This window comes from Pteropus alecto, unplaced genomic scaffold, assembly GCF_000325575.1.
Source record: "Pteropus alecto unplaced genomic scaffold, ASM32557v1 scaffold125, whole genome shotgun sequence".
Classification (NCBI taxonomy): Eukaryota; Metazoa; Chordata; class Mammalia; order Chiroptera; family Pteropodidae; genus Pteropus; species Pteropus alecto.
The window spans coordinates 238448-255494 of NW_006436888.1; the positions used below are offsets into that span (position 1 = coordinate 238448).

General features: G+C 47.2%; 1 long non-coding RNA gene across 1 annotated transcript in view; it reads left to right on the forward strand.

Annotated features, from left to right (window-relative positions):
* Positions 1-14854, forward strand: part of LOC107195855 — a 44703-nt gene extending 29849 nt beyond the window's left edge. The window contains exons 2-4 of the long non-coding RNA XR_001517134.2: positions 9184-9324; positions 10774-10920; positions 13462-14854. This is a non-coding gene — a long non-coding RNA (uncharacterized LOC107195855). The remainder of the gene's footprint in view (positions 1-9183; positions 9325-10773; positions 10921-13461) is intronic.
* Positions 14855-17047: the final 2193 nt, after the last annotated feature.

Sequence of the window (17047 nt, forward strand, 5' to 3'; positions counted from 1 at the left end):
TTAAGGTCCTCTGTGACCCCAGCTCTACTAGATCCCAGTTCCGCCCTTTGTATCCCAACAGCTCAGAGCTACTTGTGTTTCCTCAAACAGACTTTGCACCTCTCTGCCATGGCGCTTGCTGTTCCCACTGCCTGAATGCCCTTCTTCACCTCTACCCTCCCGTGGTGAATCTGCCCATAAATTGTGCTTCACTTCTGCTTCCTGCCCTGTACCCCATGGTTCCCTGTTCAGAATTTTCTCAGCTATGACACCTCCCATAAAACTTCACTGGCTCTCAGTAGTTTACGTTTCTGCCTCATCCACCTCATGGAGGACACAGAACTGTGTCCTGTCCTTTCTGTGTCCCTGGCATCCTGTACTGAGCAGGTGCTAGGATGATGTTCACTGAGAGGCTTGACCGATAACTTCTAAAGGAAAGCTGGGTCAGGTCAGCAGGAGTGTGACCCAGAGGGCCATTAGTGGAATCACTGGACCGTAGAGAAGAGACAAGAATAGTAGCCAAGAAACAGAGCCAAGCCCTGAGGTCAGGAGAAAGCAGGCCATGCTCCCAAGTGGAGGGCTGAGAGCAAGGTGGGTGGGGAGGCTGAAGGGGCAAGGGGGGAGCAGGTGAGGTGGAGCGACACGGTCCATGACACATGTCTTCAAACTCTGAGCACTTGGCAGGGTGGTTCTGTGTTGTCACCTGGTCCTCGTGCCTGGGAGGGGCGCAGGCTCATCAGGGTGAGGAAAGCAGGCTGCTGTGAAGTGCTTTCCTCTCTGGGATCCTAGGCCTCTAAAGCAGGAGAGATGTGAGGAGTCCTCACCCCTCATTTCCAAAGAACCAAATGTTCAACTCCCAGCAACCTCCAAACATACCCCTGGGGAATGAGGTCAAATGCGTAACTGGACACAGCCTGGAGTAGTGCCAAGGCAGTGTGTAGGGGTCAGGGTGCCTGTCACCCGTAAGCTGTGGCACTGTGGGCAGCTGTTCTGCCTCTCTGAGCCTCAATCCCTTCATCTGTAAAGGGGGATGACAAAGGGGCCACATAGCACAATTAAACAGATTTGAATAGATATATGATTAAAGAAGATAATACCTATGGCCAATAAATACGTGAAAAGCTGCCCAGCATCCTTAGCCGTTAGGGAAACTCAAATCTAAACAACAATGAGATGCCATTTCATACTCACTGGACAGTAGCAAGTGTTGACAAGGATGTCAAATGGCACAGTTGCTTTGTAAAAACATTTTCTCAAAACATTAGCATAAAATTACTATATGACCTAGGAATTCCACCTTAGGTATCTACTTAAAAATGAAATATACCACAAAAACTTGTACATGAATGTTCATAGCAACATCATGCATAACAGCCAAAAAATGAATTCAAATGTCCATCAGCTGATAGATAGATAAGCAAAATGTGGTATATCCATTCAATTGAATACTATTTGGCAATAAAAAAGATTGAAATATTGAAACATCTACAACATGGATAAACCTCAAAAACATGATGTTAAATGAAAGAAGCCAGACCAAAAGGACCATATATTGTATAATTTCATTTACCTGAAATGTCCAGAACAGACAAATCTGTAGAGACAGAAAATAGATTTGTGGGTCCTTAAGGCTGGTGCCGATATTGGTTGCGGGAGACAGAGAATGACTGTAAATGGACAATGTTCTAATGTGAGAGTATGGTGATGGCGGGCCAACTCAGTAAATATAATAAAAAATCCATTGAATTGTATGCTTAAAATGGGCGAATATTGTGGTATGTAAATCACACCTCAATAAAGCTGTTTAAGTAAGGGAGAGAGATAATGGTGTCTTGCAAGGTTGTTGGGGGGACTACGTGAGAAATTGTGTGTATGTACCTGAGTGCCTGGAATATAACAGATGCTCATAGCAGATGCAGTGAGTGCCCCCACAGGCCTCAGCATCACCACGCCACAGCACTCCGGTCCTCTTCCAGCTGCTGGCCCTCCCAGTTCTTCCGCTGGGAACTTTCTCACTGATGGTATCCACAGTCGGTGTGAAGTGCTGGGGGATTCACAGCCCCACCCCCACCCCAAGACTCTGGAGCTGCAGTGGTCGCTGGCTGCCTTCCTTTACCTGTCTCGTTTCTCCACTGCCCTACTGGTGTTTCCTGGGATCACTTCCCCAACCTGTTCAGGTACATGAATCCCTGGAGCCAGTTGGATTTTAAGGGCATCCCATCTAAGGCAAGGATTATGTTCCTAATGGGGCTAAGTTTTGTGACCCCAGCTGGCCCATCTCCATCTTGCTCCCAGTGCCCTGCACGACCCTGGGCTATCTACTCTACTCCGAGGAGGTGAATAAGAGAAAGGAGGTCTTGCTCTTGAAGGAGCCGAGGCTCAGAGAAGGAAAGAAAGGGAACCAAGGATTCTCCAGGTGATGGTCAGAGCTAGGCAAATTGCAGATTTATTTGGTGCCTGATGCAGTATACAAAGCACTTCTCAGGTTTTATTTTATCCTCACTGCAGCTCTGTGCCTCATTTGACTGAGTCGAAAACGGAGGCTCAGAGAGGTAGAATGACTTGTCCAAGGTCACACAGCTATTAAGTTGTGATGTCTGAATTCGAACGTAGGGCCGGAGCTCTTTGCCACTGCACTACCCTGCCTTTCGTGGAGTCCTGCTAAGCAGCTGACCCACCTCCCTTCCATTTAGACTTATGCGGACTCTGGTTTTCCTGGGGAGGCTTCGGTTTGCTCTGCATGCTGCTGCCTTGGCCCCAAGCCCAGCTGAAAGGACCCCATTCAGGCGTGTCTTTGGTTGCTTTTTTTTTTTTTTTTTAACAGATTTACGATAGAGGGGAGCCTACTCTCAGGAGAGGGCCTGGGGGGCCGGATGAGGAACAAGGACTCTGGTGTGGCCTCCTTTGAGGCCCCACTGACTCTGAACAAGGCAAGCCTCTTAATCTGTTTCCTGGCCCATAAACCATGTTTATTGGTTCCTCTCCTCAGATTTGCAAGGGGCTCCAAGGGCTGCTGTGGGGGTAGATCCGGGCACGGCCCTGGAGCCTGGGGTCCTGCTTTTAGGTCAGGGATCTCTTTGAGAAAGCAGACCTGGACTTCGGCAGCCTGAGTCCCACATCAGCCAGTTTGCTTTGTTCAGCTGGGAGCAGAGCTTGGGGTGGAGATGAGGAGGAGAAAGGAGGGAGGAAATGCACTTCTACTGAGAAGCTCACCAAGACCTCCTGCTACATTAGGCACCGGGGAGTCCCATGTAGATGAGAGCCAGTTCTCACTCCCACAGGACCCCTCCCCCTATCACTTGGAGAATGAGCAGACATAGATACTGACAATTACAATCACAGCGCGGTCATAGCAGTTAACATTTGCTGAGCACTTACTGCATGGAAGGGCTTCACAGGCATTACCTCATTTAGTCTGACTACAGGCACAATCTGCTGTCACTAGCCCCATTTCACAGGCAGAACAAAGGAGGCAGAGCAAGGCTCGGTCACTCGTCCAACGATACAGAGCTAGAATTGAGAAGATTCAGATCTGCACCCAGGTTATCTGGCTCCAGACCTGCCAGCTAAGCCTCCTCCTCTGTAGTGTCACCAGTAGTGGGGGGGCCTGGAGGAAGCCCAGGGAAGGGAGGGATCTGCTCTGTGAGGGGCGAGTGGGGCACATAGAGGTCCTCATACTGATGTCTGATTGAGGCTTTGAAGGATGAATAAGAGTTAGGTGCAGGAGGGGCAGGGAAGGTGTTTCTGTGAGAGGGAACAGTGATGGGTCTGGGGAATACAAGCATAAGGCATGAGCAGGGCAGAGGTGAGGGGAGGCTGTAGACCAGGCTCAAGGCACAAGGACCTATGCTGTCCTGCTGATTCATTTGGAGTTTGTATAAGACACAGTCCCTGCTTTCCCGAGCTTGGGGAGATGACTGATCGTATCATCAGGAAAGGACGGTGAATTAGCCATGGCCACGCACCTGCGCGTGGGGGAAGGGAGGGCAGAGCGGGGAGGGCTGACCTGGGTCTGGGAGGGATGCGCAGATGGGGAAGACTTCCTAGAGGAGGGGCCATCTTACTGGAGTGAAGAATGGGAAGAAGAGAAGGGAGGGTATATGAACGAAGATGCAGAGGTTAGAAAGTAGCACGTGTGTCTGGGGGACGTGAAGAGGACGAAGGGGTGGAGTCATGGGAAGAAAGATCACAAAAGCATATGTTACACTCAGCCCTGCCCACCAAATGCCTCTTTGCAGTCTGACCTGGCTTCAGATCACCACTCGCTGCTGTCTAACTGTGTGACCTTGGGCAAGTCGCTAAACCTCTCTGAGCCTGTTTCCTTCTCACCTGTAAACTGGGTGAAACAAACGGTGATAACCTCCCAGAGTTCTGATGAGGGATTCATTCTCTGGAACCATCACCAAGATCTTTGCCATGTCAGCCAGCCAAAAAACTTTTTCTTTAAAGAGTCAAATAATATTTTAGACATGGGAGCTATTTGGTCTGTGTTGCATCTACTCAGTCCTCAACTGTCGTGTGAGACAAGCCACAGACAAAATGTAAACCAATGAGCGCAGATGTGTGCCAATTAAATTATCGTGGACACTGAAATTTGAATTTCATATATGTGTCACATATCACAAAATATTCTTCTTTTGATTCCTACCTGCCCCCTAGCTATTTAAATATGTAAAAACAATTTTTGGTTCATAAACTGTAAAAAAGACAGGCAGGTGGCCAGATTTGGCCCATGGGCCACAGTTTGCAGAACCCTAATCCAGACCGTTATTACTTTAATACATTCTTTAAATTCACCTTTTACTTAAATAAATTCATCTGAAAAGGGAACTTTACATCTCATCAGCACTACTGAACGTAAATAGAAGGTGACCATTAAAATAGCATAACGAAGCAAGCTGGCATCATTCAGTTTTCATCAGGTTCAGCCCAAGTGTCCGAGCCTAAGGCCTGTTCTCTCTTTTTCACAGAGGAGGGATAGAGGGGGTGTCAGGGACAAATGAGAGAAAGACTGAGACTTTCTCCTGGTCAAATTCAGGAGAAAAAAAAAAAAAGGAAAAAGAATGAACAAGCAGGTATCTCATTGTAGAAGTCAATGTCATTAAGTGCTGTGTCTTGTACAGTCTAACGTTATCTTGTGGGAGGCGGCACTGATGTAGTTTCACAAAAGGTCTAACGCTGTGCCTGGCTGTGTTACTGGAGCCTGCTGGCCACCAGCCTGGTATCCTAAGTTCTGATCAAGGCCACTGACTAGGGTGAAAAAAATGCTGTCTCTGACCAGCCCGTGCAGTGTGAGTCAACCTCTGCTAAGAGTTTTGAAATCACCTAATGACAAGTTGATGGCCAGTGCAGGAAATCAGTATTGTTAATGAAATACTAATCACAATACTGGTGATGAATTCGGATCGGTGAGATGTTAGTGCCTCAGGCCTTGAGGTGCACAAGGGCCTCGAAGCATCTTTTATAAGCATCACTAAAAATAATAACCGAAATTGCAACAAGGGCGAGTCAAGGACATGAAAGTGACTTAGGCCTGATGGAAAAGCCAACTGAGGTAGCCTCGGGACCCCACTTACCCCTTCCAGGCAGAGGCTCCCACGGGGCTTCAGGAGGCCCATGAAGATGAGACAACAGAGTTAGGCTATTGGGGATATTAAGGCCCCAAATGAGATGGTGCCTTCTGATGTGGGGCCTCAGTGGCCTCATCTGAGAAATGGGGATAATAGTCCTTTGCATCCAGGGGGAAGGGAGCTGGACCAGATGAGCCCTTTAGGTCCTGTTCCAGCCCCACCCACTCTTACTGGAAGTGAGTCTCAAATCCTGGTGCCCTGGTCATCTCAGTGGCCAGGTGTCCTCTATCTGGGAGGAAATACCTAAACTCAGGGGTTGCAAACTTGCTGCCTCGGGGCAGAATCTGACCTTCAATGTGTTTTATCCAAATGGTAGTTACATTTTAAAGTACTAACATGCAGACAGAAATATTCACAGTATTTAATGATATAGCTGGGTGAGCTGTCACATGGTGAACAAACAGCTGGGTGACCACCCAGCAGGCCAAGAGCCAGCACAGCACGGTGGGCCCCTCAGGGTCCTCTCGTGCCTCCTCCAATCACTTGACATTATTTATTTGTTTGTTTGTTCGTTAGTTTGATCATGTGACGTCTTTTTTCCCACACCAATCCTGCGATTCTGCAGCGCCAAACGTCCAACAATTAGATTCAGTTCCGACGCGAGCTACTCGGAGTCCGCACCGACCCCACAAGTTACGGGCTAGTCTCACAAGACTGCCCCCCTCTTCGGACATCAGTCATAAATTCTGGGAGGCCACCTGTACTCTGACCAACTAGCTATAAATTGGGGTGCTCCTGACCCCCTCATTGGTTTTGATAATTCACTAGAACAACTCACAAAACTCAGGAAAGCACTTTACTTATGTTTGCCAGTTTATTATAAAGGATATGATTCAGCAACAGCCAAGTGGAAGAGTTGCATAGGGCGAAGTCTGTTGGGGGTGGGAGACATGGAGTGTCCACGCATGGCCCGGTCAGGTGTGTCACCCTGAATGTGCTCACCAACACGGAAGCTCTCTGAACCATGTCGAAAAAATTTAATGAGGTTTCATTATCTAGGCACGTTTGATTAATTATTGGCCATCGGTGACTGAACTCAATTTCCTGCCTCTCTCTCCTCCCCAGAATTTGGGGAGGGAATGCTGAAGGTCCCAAGGCTCTAATCAGGACTTGGGCTTTCTGACAACTGGCCCCCATCCCGAAGCTATCCAGGAACCCCAGGAGTCAGCTCATTTGCACACAAAAGAAATTCCAAAAGTTTTAGGAGCTCTGTGCCAGGAACTAAGAAAGGGGGCGGGGTGAGGGGTGGATAAAGACTAAATATTTATTTTTTATTATACCACAACCATCTTTAAGCAGGGGCGTGCACACTCTATTTCATCACAGACCCCACTACCCCGTGTTGTTTGCACTGCCCAATTCACAGTTTTGTGTTACCTGCTCAGCCTCTGGAGGCATCTGAAGTGGTGATCCTTGTTAGCAGGTGCTCTTTGTCTTAATAGGAATAGAAACAGTAGTGGTTATCACCATAATAAATAATAATAACAACAACAATAATAATAAAGTATCTATCGAGTGTTGGGTATTTATAATATACCAGGGACTGTACTGAGCGCATCAGATACAGTATCTCATTTAATTTTCACAGAAATCCTTCTGAGTAGGGATTTTGTGTTCTCCATTTTTCAGATAAGGAAACCAAGGCTCAGAGAACTTGAGTACATTTCCCAAGGTAACACAGCAAGCAAAGCAGAAAGCTGGTTGTGCCCAGGCCTTGAAGTGGGAGGGGTCCTGTGGGGAGTGGGACCTGCTCTAATCTTTGGAGAGCAGTTTCGTATCGTGGGAGTGGCGCAGACTTGGGGGTCAGATAGGCCTGGGACCTTTATGCCACCACCCTGAACAAGTTAGTCTTTTGGGCTGCAGTTTTCCTATCTATAACATGGGCACAATGACAGCTACCTCATGGGGTCACTGTTAGGACCGAATGAGCTAAGCATTGGGTAGAAGCTCCATAAATGATTCTTCACTGCATTCAGCCTTAGCAGAGGGGTTGCTAGAAAGCTGGGATCCCCATGGAGTGTCCTATCTCTGCCTCCTTCAAGACCTAGTTCAAGGCCACCTCCTCCAGGAAGCCTTCTCAGGTTCCCAGTAGTCCCACTGTTCTTACTTTTACTTTCACATTCCCTAGGACTTTGATTTATGGGACAACATCCCATCCCACACCTGCTGCTTCTCCCAGCCCTGTGCATTCACCCCATCTCTGATTGCCTTTGACCTCCTGGAGCACTCTGGACCTTGGCACTCATCACTGTTGACCTGCCGTGGGTGTCACTGGTGGGCCTGCCTGGTCCCTTCCACGTGGTGATGGGGGCTCCTTGAGGGCAGGGGTCCAGTGGAGAGTGGACAGTAAAGCCATACAAACTCTGTCGCACCCCGTGCATGCCACAGGGCTCAGCACCCCTGTCACTGGTAGACCTCAGTTGGTCTCCTGTCCTTCTTAGCAAGGAGTCGTGTGGACTATATCTTTTGCCAGAGAATGTACTTGGTGGGCATGTTACACACCTTGTCTCATTTAACCCTCCCCATGAGTTTTTTTCAGATGACATATTAAAATTTATTTTTATTGCAGTAAGATATACAGAGCATAAAACGTACCATTTTAACCATTTTCAAGTATACAACCCAGTGAGATTTAAGTATTCACAATGTTGTGCAACGTCACCACTATCCATTTCTAGAACTTTTCCATCATCTCAAACTGAAACCCTGTACCCATTAAACACTAAGTCCCCATGCCCTCCTCCCTCCAGCCTCTGGCAACCTCTGTTTTACTTTCTGTCTCTACGAATTTGCCTTTTGTAAGCAGCTCACATATGTTGAATCATACAATGTTTATCCTTTTGTGACTGGCTTATTTCACTCAGCATATTGTCTTCTAAGTTCATCCACGTCATATGGCATCTGTCGAATGTTCCTTCCTTTTTATGGCTGAATCCCATTCCATTGTCTGCCTAAACCACATTTTGTTTATCCATTCATCTATCCGTGGACACTTGGGTTTTTTCTACCTTTTGGCTGTGAGTGATGCTGCTGTGGACACGGGTGTACAATAGATGTTTTAGTCCCTGCTTTCAACTTTTGGGTATTTACCCAGGAGTGGAATCCCTGGTAATTCTGTGTTTAACTTTTTGAGGAACTGCTAAACTATTTTCCATATTGTGGCTGCACCATTTTACATTCCCACCACCAGTGCACAAGCGTTCCAATTCCCCCACGTCCTCACCAACACTTGTTATTATTATCATTTTTGACGGTAGCCAGCCTAGCGGGTGTGAAGTGGCATCTCATGTGGTTAGAGATGCCCTCCCCATGATTTTAAGGGCAGCTCTCATAGCTCCATTTTACAGTGGGGAAAATAAGGCTGGGGGAAGGTTAGTAACTTGAGGTCACATACTCAGAACTGATAACTTTAGAAGTCTTTGCAGTACAAAATAATATTAATAATCATGATGACCATTTTTATTCTTGCTGACTATGAGCTGGCGTTGCTCTGAATTCCTTGCATGTATTGCTTCATTTAATTGTTCCAACGAAAGTATGAGGCTGCGTCTTTTTTATCACACCCGTTTTACAGATGAAGAAAGTGAGGCACAGAGAAGTTAAGTCACTCGCCCAGTGACACACAGTACGTGGTAGAGAAGAGACACAAACCCAGGCAGCCTGACTCCAGAGCCCACTATGGCTTCCATCCAACAGAGTGCTCACCATGCGCCAGGTGCGTTTTCAAGGTGCTTTACACACCCGATCATCTCTACTGCCCCTTTTCATCCTCATACTAACCCTACGACTTTAGTACTGTTACTCCTGAGTTAAAAGTGAAAAAAGTGAGGCCTGGACAGAGAATGGCCTTCATTCGCCTCCTCACCTGCTGTTGAAATATTACTTACAAAGCACGTTTGAACTCAAAAGCCGCTTTGTCCTGAACACGCCTCTGGGGATGGTGGAGTGTCAGGAATGGGAGAGACAGCATTGATTTTGGAGACCGACGTTCAAATCCTGTCTCCACTAGTCCTAGCTTCATGGCTCTGGAAGAATTTCGGAGTCTCGCTGAGCCTGGATTTCCTCAGGAGTACAAGGATGAAAGATATGTCCACTCTGAGGGCTGCTGTGAGCCCCAAATGAGATGAGGTGCTCTAAGCAGAGGCATGCAGTAGGTGCTCAATAAATAAGTATTTGTTCCACGCCCCTCTAAGGCCACAAGCTGTTGTTCCGTATTCTTATAACACTGCTCAGTACCTCTTGGTGCACTTAGCAAATGCGAGCTAGCGTTCCAGTTATTTGGATACCTGGACCTGGAACCTCTTTTGAAGTCAAGGGCTACATCCTACGCAGAGAATTTATCTTTACACCCCACATGGCCCATTGCCTCTTCTGTAGCCATATGTGATACGAGTTGATTTTTTTTTTAAAGTGAAAAAGTTTTTCCATTTTTCTTCTTTTAAAAGTGATAAATATTCACTGTCAAATGAGGAAAGAATTTTACCGACCTTGTCGTCTTCATATGAGGATTAAATAAGATATCGCTGGTAAACTGCTCACTCTTACGCCTAGCATAGAGCTTTTTAACAATTATTATTATTATTGAGAAAACACATAAATATATTGGTAAAAAGTAAAAACCACCTGCTGACCTTTTGGATATCCTTACAGATTTTTTTTCTACGTATATACACACAGACAACCCCACAGGCATAAGAGAAACATTTTTTAAATGGGATTTACAGCGTGCCTTTTCATATCTGTGATAAGTGGTGGACCTCTTTCTATGCCAATAAATATAGGTGTGTATTATCTTCTAGATTGCCGAGTGTTACTTATGAATGTGACATGACATATTTAGTCAATCCCCTGTTGCTGGATGCCTTGGTGACTCCCATCATCTCTTTCGAGCTGGGCCGGAAGTTGTAGGGCAGAGGTAGACCAAGGAAGCTTCTCACTGGCCGAGGCCTCTGCAGTTATGAAACAGCTGTTGAGGAAGTCACCGGGGCTGACATAGTGACTTTCTGAGACGAGTCATTTGGAAGTTGCATTAAGGACAATTAGGGAGCCATTCCTGTCATCGGGGGCTGGGCCGGGATGAGCTCAGACGCATTCCTCCTTTTAATGGCATTGGAAGGGGCAGTCCTCTGGGAAGAAGGCCTTTGACTCACCCTTTTCTTTGCAGTCGCCTCCCAGGAGGTGTCTCCATTGCTGGGACATCTGTTTCAACAGAGATAGGACCACGAGGCAACAGAAGCCCGGCCCTGCCCTCCTCTCAGGGCTTCGTGTGACACGTGAGAAAGCTGTTTGCACAGCAGAAATCACGGATGAGGTAAGTGGGATTCACCAAGCTCGAAAAACAAGCCAGTAGGGAAGACGGACCTCACAGGGTAAGGACTTCCCTGCCCTGTCCTCCCTTGTGGTTTCTGGAATGCCCAGGGCCTCCCTGACAACTGTGAGCTTATCCTGGCCCTCCAGGCAGAGGCGCCCCCCACCCCGCTGCTTGTCCTGAGGTTGGTGTGGACATTGCAGCAGACCTACGAGACCTGGCTTAAGGTTTCAGATCTCCTGCCCCTGGAACAAAGGCCAAGCTTCCCCTCCCGGAGCCTCAGTTTCTCCATCTGGAAAAGGGGAATGACAGCCCTTCCCTCAAATTGATGAGGTTGGGATAGAATGAGATGGTGCATGGGAAACAATACGATGTCTGGCACGTGAACCATTACTATCGGAGTTGACCGAGCAGGGTAACGTGAGGAACGAGTGAGAGGCTGCGTGTGGAGCAGAGAGAAGGCTCCCAGGGCTTGTTGGTTTTTGAGGTTAGGGACCCATCTCTTTGGGTGGAGATGGATGCATTGCTTCATGCAGCTGGACACTTCGTAGAGCTTTCCAATGATGAAAAGAATGAAGTAGGAGAGGTCATATCCTGAAAGAGGGCTGTGGGTTTTAGAGTGACCTCAGAGAGTTACTCCCCCTCTGCCAGGCACCCTTCCAAGGACTTAATACATAGCATTTCATTCAGCTCTCACCACAACCGTATGAGGCAGAGGTATCGTTCTTATTTATAGAAGAGGAAACTGAGGCTCAGAGAGGCCTGGTATCTCACACCCAGTAAGAAGCCAGCTCATTAAGCATTGGGCTTGATATTAATTAGGGTACATCAAAGAGAGAGCCCTTCTTCCTCAGGGCTGGACTTCTAGATGCACTGCAAGAGGATGGGTGGCCTGGGACGGGGGTGACAGGGTTTGGCTGTGGGTCAGAAGGATGGTGCCCTTTTCTCTCTCAAGGAGCGTTCTTTGCATGAGGTGAGAGAGAGAGCGAACTGGGGGATGCTACAGAGAAACGAATCTAGAAAGAGGAGCAGGAAGCCCCCACCTTGGTCTAGGGGTTGCAGAGTGGCTTCTAGGGGGAATTGCTACAACCCTTCACATTCACCAGAAAGTTTAAAATAAAAAGGACTGACGGTATTAACTATTAACTAGGATATGGAGCTATCAGAACCATCACACACTGCTGAAGGGGGTGCAAATTTGTACAGCCAGCTTGGAAAACTGGCAGTACCTACTAACTCTAAACATACACATCCCCCAGGACGTGGCAGTCCCGTCCCTTGATTTATACCCAAGAGGAACATTGTATCTGTTCACCAAATGACATACACAAGAAAGTTTGTAGTGGTTTTACCCCAAGTAGCCTCAAACTAGAAACCACCCAAACATCCACCTGCAGTAAAAGAAACAGATCGTGATAGGATCATCCCAGAAAATACTACACGGCGAAGCAGAAAAACAAAATACTGCTACACGCAAGTACATGGATGGATCTCGTACAGATAAGAGCGAGCAAAAGAAGCCCAAAACGTACTGTGTGATTCCATTTACATGAGGTTAGGAAGGGTTCCATGGTGAGAAAGGTCAGCGTTTGATTGCTTTTGGGAGCTGCCGGTGAAAGGGAGCGTGAGGGAGCCTTCCAGTGTATGGGGAATGGTGTGGGTGGTGAATATATCGGGTGCGCATACGTAGAAAGTCACTGAGCTGCACACGTAATGTTTGTGCGCTTAATGTGAGCTGCGCCTCAATACAAAGTCAAAACAAGACAACGAACAAAGGAGAAGTGACCAAAGCTGAGATCTGAAGGATAAGTAAGAGCTAGCCAGAGAGAAGGGAAAACAGTGTTCCTGGAGGAGCAATCAGCATATGCAAAGGCCCAGTGGCAGGAGGGCATGGCGTTCTTTCTCATCTCGGCTCTGGCTCACTCGATGATGCCCCTGCACCTCGCTTCTCTGTGCCTCTTTGCACTCATTGAAGGTTTCCTCTGTGGAATAGGTTGCCAGAAATCACTTCAACAGCTCGGCCCTTGGGTCCATGTTTTAATGTTCCATCTTCGAGTTATTGAGGAAGGAGCTGCATGCAGTCAGAGCGAGATGGATAGGACTCAGAGTTCATAGTCGAGTTCAGAGCTCAACTATGCCATGAATCGTGTGTTCTTTGATAGGCTCCTTCACCCTGCTGGGCCTCAGTTTCCCCATCTGTAAGGAGAGTCTTTAACATGTGAAGTTTTAGCGATGGAGGCAGGGTAAAGGAGACGTTTAATGGATGCCTGTCATATAGGAATCAGAGAATAAGGCCTGAAAGCAAGGGCCTCCCAAACTCGTGGTTCCCCTACAGTAATCTGGCATGGCCCTGGTTAGGCTCCCACAACCACTGGCCTTGATTTCCTGTCACATGGAGCTCAAACCACCACCTAGAATGGTGCCTGGCACATACTAGAGGTGCAAGGAACACTAGTTCATGGTAGCTAACACCTAATCCATGCCAAGTACTGCTCTGAGCGCCTTATACATGCTCACAGTATCTACTACTATTCCATTTCACAGAGGGGGAAACCGAGGCACAGAGCAGTTGAGTCACTTGCTCATAGTCACACAGTTATTGGATGGAGCCTGGCTCTGGATCCCCTGCTCATCACCACACTGCCATATTGCCAGGTGATACAGTGCTTCCCAGCTGGCTTTCATGAGACACATTACTGTATCACAAAAGCGGCAGCCTGGAGAGGTGCCGAAAGCCACCAGGGCTCCCCCACGGCTGTGGACCAAGATCGGCGCTGTTGGGCAGCCAGTGGGATGCTCTGGCGCCCCGATGCCGGTGAAACCCATGCCCTTTGCAAGGAAGGCGAACCCACCCAGAATAATTGTTGAGCCAACAGACAGCTTAAGCCACTTATAAGCCCGGAGGTGCCAAGGAGGAGGCCCGGCAACGTGCTGCAGCTGCAGAGGTGAGCCAGAGTCACCCTTTCTGCCAGGTTTTTTTTGTTGTTGTTGTTATTGTTATCGTTGGTTTTCGGGAGGAGAGAAGGAACACTTGAAAAATTTGCTGTTTTGCTTAAGGGATTAATTTTCACCTGTAGCATCACATGAGACTTGCAGCCACTCCCTCTCCCCTGTGCCGTCATGTTTTACTGGTCTCTTTCATTTTGCCATGAAGAAACCTGATGAGAATGTTCTAGAAACTGCAGCCTGCAGGTGGGGATGGGGGACACAGGGGAGAAAGAAGTTTACTCTCCCCGATAGCAGGACGGAACTTAGAAGGCCGTTGGGTATGAGATTGGTCCTTAGAGATGCTTGTTTTTTTCCAGCCTCCTTATACATTTAAGGGCTTTCCACATTTGCCTAAGCAAAAAGAATGAAAAAAATTATGGTAATAATAGTTAATATTTACTGAGCTGACTTTACATGTATTAACTCATTTAACCCTTATGACCACCCTAGCAGGTAGATATTCTTATTAGGTCTATTTCCAGATGAGGAACTGAAGTGCAGAAAAGTAAATAAGGTAATGAAAAATTCAAACTATCAAAATATAAAAAGAGATTGTCAATAAAAGGGAACAACCTAACGTGGCTATGACGTGGATGAACCTCAAAAACTATGCTTACTGAAAGAGTCACGACGCAGGAGATCACGTATTGTCTGATTCCATTTATGTGAAACGTCTAGAAAAGGCAAATCTATAGAGACAGAAGGTAGATAAGTGGTTGCCTGGGACAGGGGCTAGAAGCGAGGAGTAACAATAAATGGGCACGAGAGATCTTATTGAGAGAGATGAGATACTCTGAAACAGATTTGTAGTGATAGTTGCACAACTTGGTAAATTTATTAAAAACCATCAAATGGGGTGAATTGTATAATAGGTGAAGTATGCTTCAATATGTTGTAAAACAAAGAAATGTAATTAAAACATAACAATTAAACATTTATTGAGCACCTATCATGTAGTTTCTAGACATTTTTACCAGCGCTGATAGCTTGTTCACTTGTTTACTTGAGTTCATCTTTTTTGAGCACCTATCATGTGCCAGGCACTGTGGTAGGATATGGGGTTATAGTGGTGAACTAGACCTGATCCTGGTTCAAGGTCCCTGCCCTATGGAGATCATGGTATAATGAGTGTTGGGGGTTGGAGTTGGAGTAGGGTAGAGATGTGGATGAAAAAGCCAGCGATGACAAGATGGTGTACCTGGTACTGTCATGGGGTAGACAATGCTGATAGCCTAGAAGAAGCACCCCAATCTAGACCTCGTAGGTGCTGAGAGGGCAGAGAAAGTTTTGTGCTTATGGCTGGCACCTGAAGGACGAGGGGTACTTACCAGGTGAAATGGCAAAGACAGAGGGGTGGGGAGAATGAAAACCGTGTGGCCATTCATTCGTTCTTTCATTCCTTTATTTATTCATTGAGCAACTGTTTATTGAGAGACTTCCAAGCACTTCGATGCACTGGCAGGGTGGCTGTGACAGAGTCAGAGGGTATAGGAAGGGCCTTGTGGGTGAAGTTATGCCCCTTTAACTGACGAGGTAATGGAAGCTCGGAGAAGTGAAGTGACTTGCCAGGTCGCACTGCTGGAGCAGAGATCTAAACCTAAGCTGGCTTTGGCTCAAAAGTTCGTCTCTCTGGAAATACTCTCCCTTCCTGCCTCCAAGAAGAGGCCAGGCAGATCAGACACACTGCTGTGATTTTCAGGGCCACATGGAGGTGCCCCACTAAGAAAACTCGCCCTTGTTCAGAGGGTGGAGGCTGGCATCCCTCCAGGGGATATGACTGTCTGTTGGACCCCCCACCCCCTGAGGACCCACCTATAGTCTTTTTGGATGATAGACGACCTCCAGGACTAATGGGGAAGGAACTACTGACTTTACTGTACCACTTGGGGTAGGACTGAGCATTGGACAGGGAATGGGACCAGAATTCTAGACCAAGATTTGCCACCAATTATTTGGGCAACCTGGGGCTAGTCCCTACCCCAATGCAGGCCTCAATTCTCTTGTCTCTAAAATGGGAGCATTGGATTTGCTGCACTCTGAGCTCCATGTGGCTGAGGACCAGGACTCCTGGGCTCAGAAGTCTCCAGAGCTATGTGCTGATACCAAGATGCCCACCGTGTCCTGGTTTGCCTGGGACCTTCTGGGTTTTAGCACCCAACGCCCTGCATCAAGGGAAACCCCTGGGCAAATGGAGAGAGCTCATCACCTTAGCTAGAACATTAGGTTGGCCTCCCCTCTCATCTTACCCACGAAGAGCAAGACACACAGCATCTTGCTTTCGTATCTGTGTGGCCAAAGGACTATTTTCCAAGCCATTTTGTTTGTACATGTGTTTCAACGAGTCAGCTGGAAATCTTTTCAAGCCCTGGTGTGACTTCCTCCTTTTCCTTCAGAACTTCTGGCCAGCCATCTCCTCCCCAGTCAGGTTTCCCTCCCCTGTCCCCTTCCCGCATCTTGGGATGGTCTTTTTGATTATCTGTCCCCATTAGCTCCCCCAGAGCAACTTTAGTTCTTGTTGTTTCCCCAGCATTCAGGTGGGAGCTGTGCCAGAGCAGATGCTTAATACATAATTATGGAATGTCTGACTCTCTCCAGTGCCCAGGACGGGGCTGCACCCCTCCCTCAGGGTTTCACACCCCAACTCCAGGGCAATTCTGTTGGCAGAACAGATTCTTCCTAGAAAGGGCTGCGGGGAACCACTCCCCAGGTGTGGCTTCTTAACCCTTTCTGTCCTGCAGGCTCTATGGGCATCTGATGAAGCTCATGGCCGCCTTCAGAATAATTTTTAAATATTGCATTTGAATTGCAATGAAAACAATTTTACTAAAATACAATTATTGAAATATTTAAAAACTTTTGTGATATAGTAACATGTGCTTTTTTATTAATACATTAAATAATAAGATTTAGCGGTGAGTCTGATATGATCTTACTTTCAGAGTTACGGTAGCTTAAACAATAGTTTGAGATAGCTATAGTAACTGACGTGTGATATGAAAACATCTGTGATTTCTCTTAGTGACAAAACCACAGGAACTTCTTGTTGCCTGCGTTCATGATCAAAGGAAGTACTGAATACCATTTAGAGACTAGTGAAATGAAGATATAATTTTTGTCCATCCCAATGTCATAGGCCACTCAG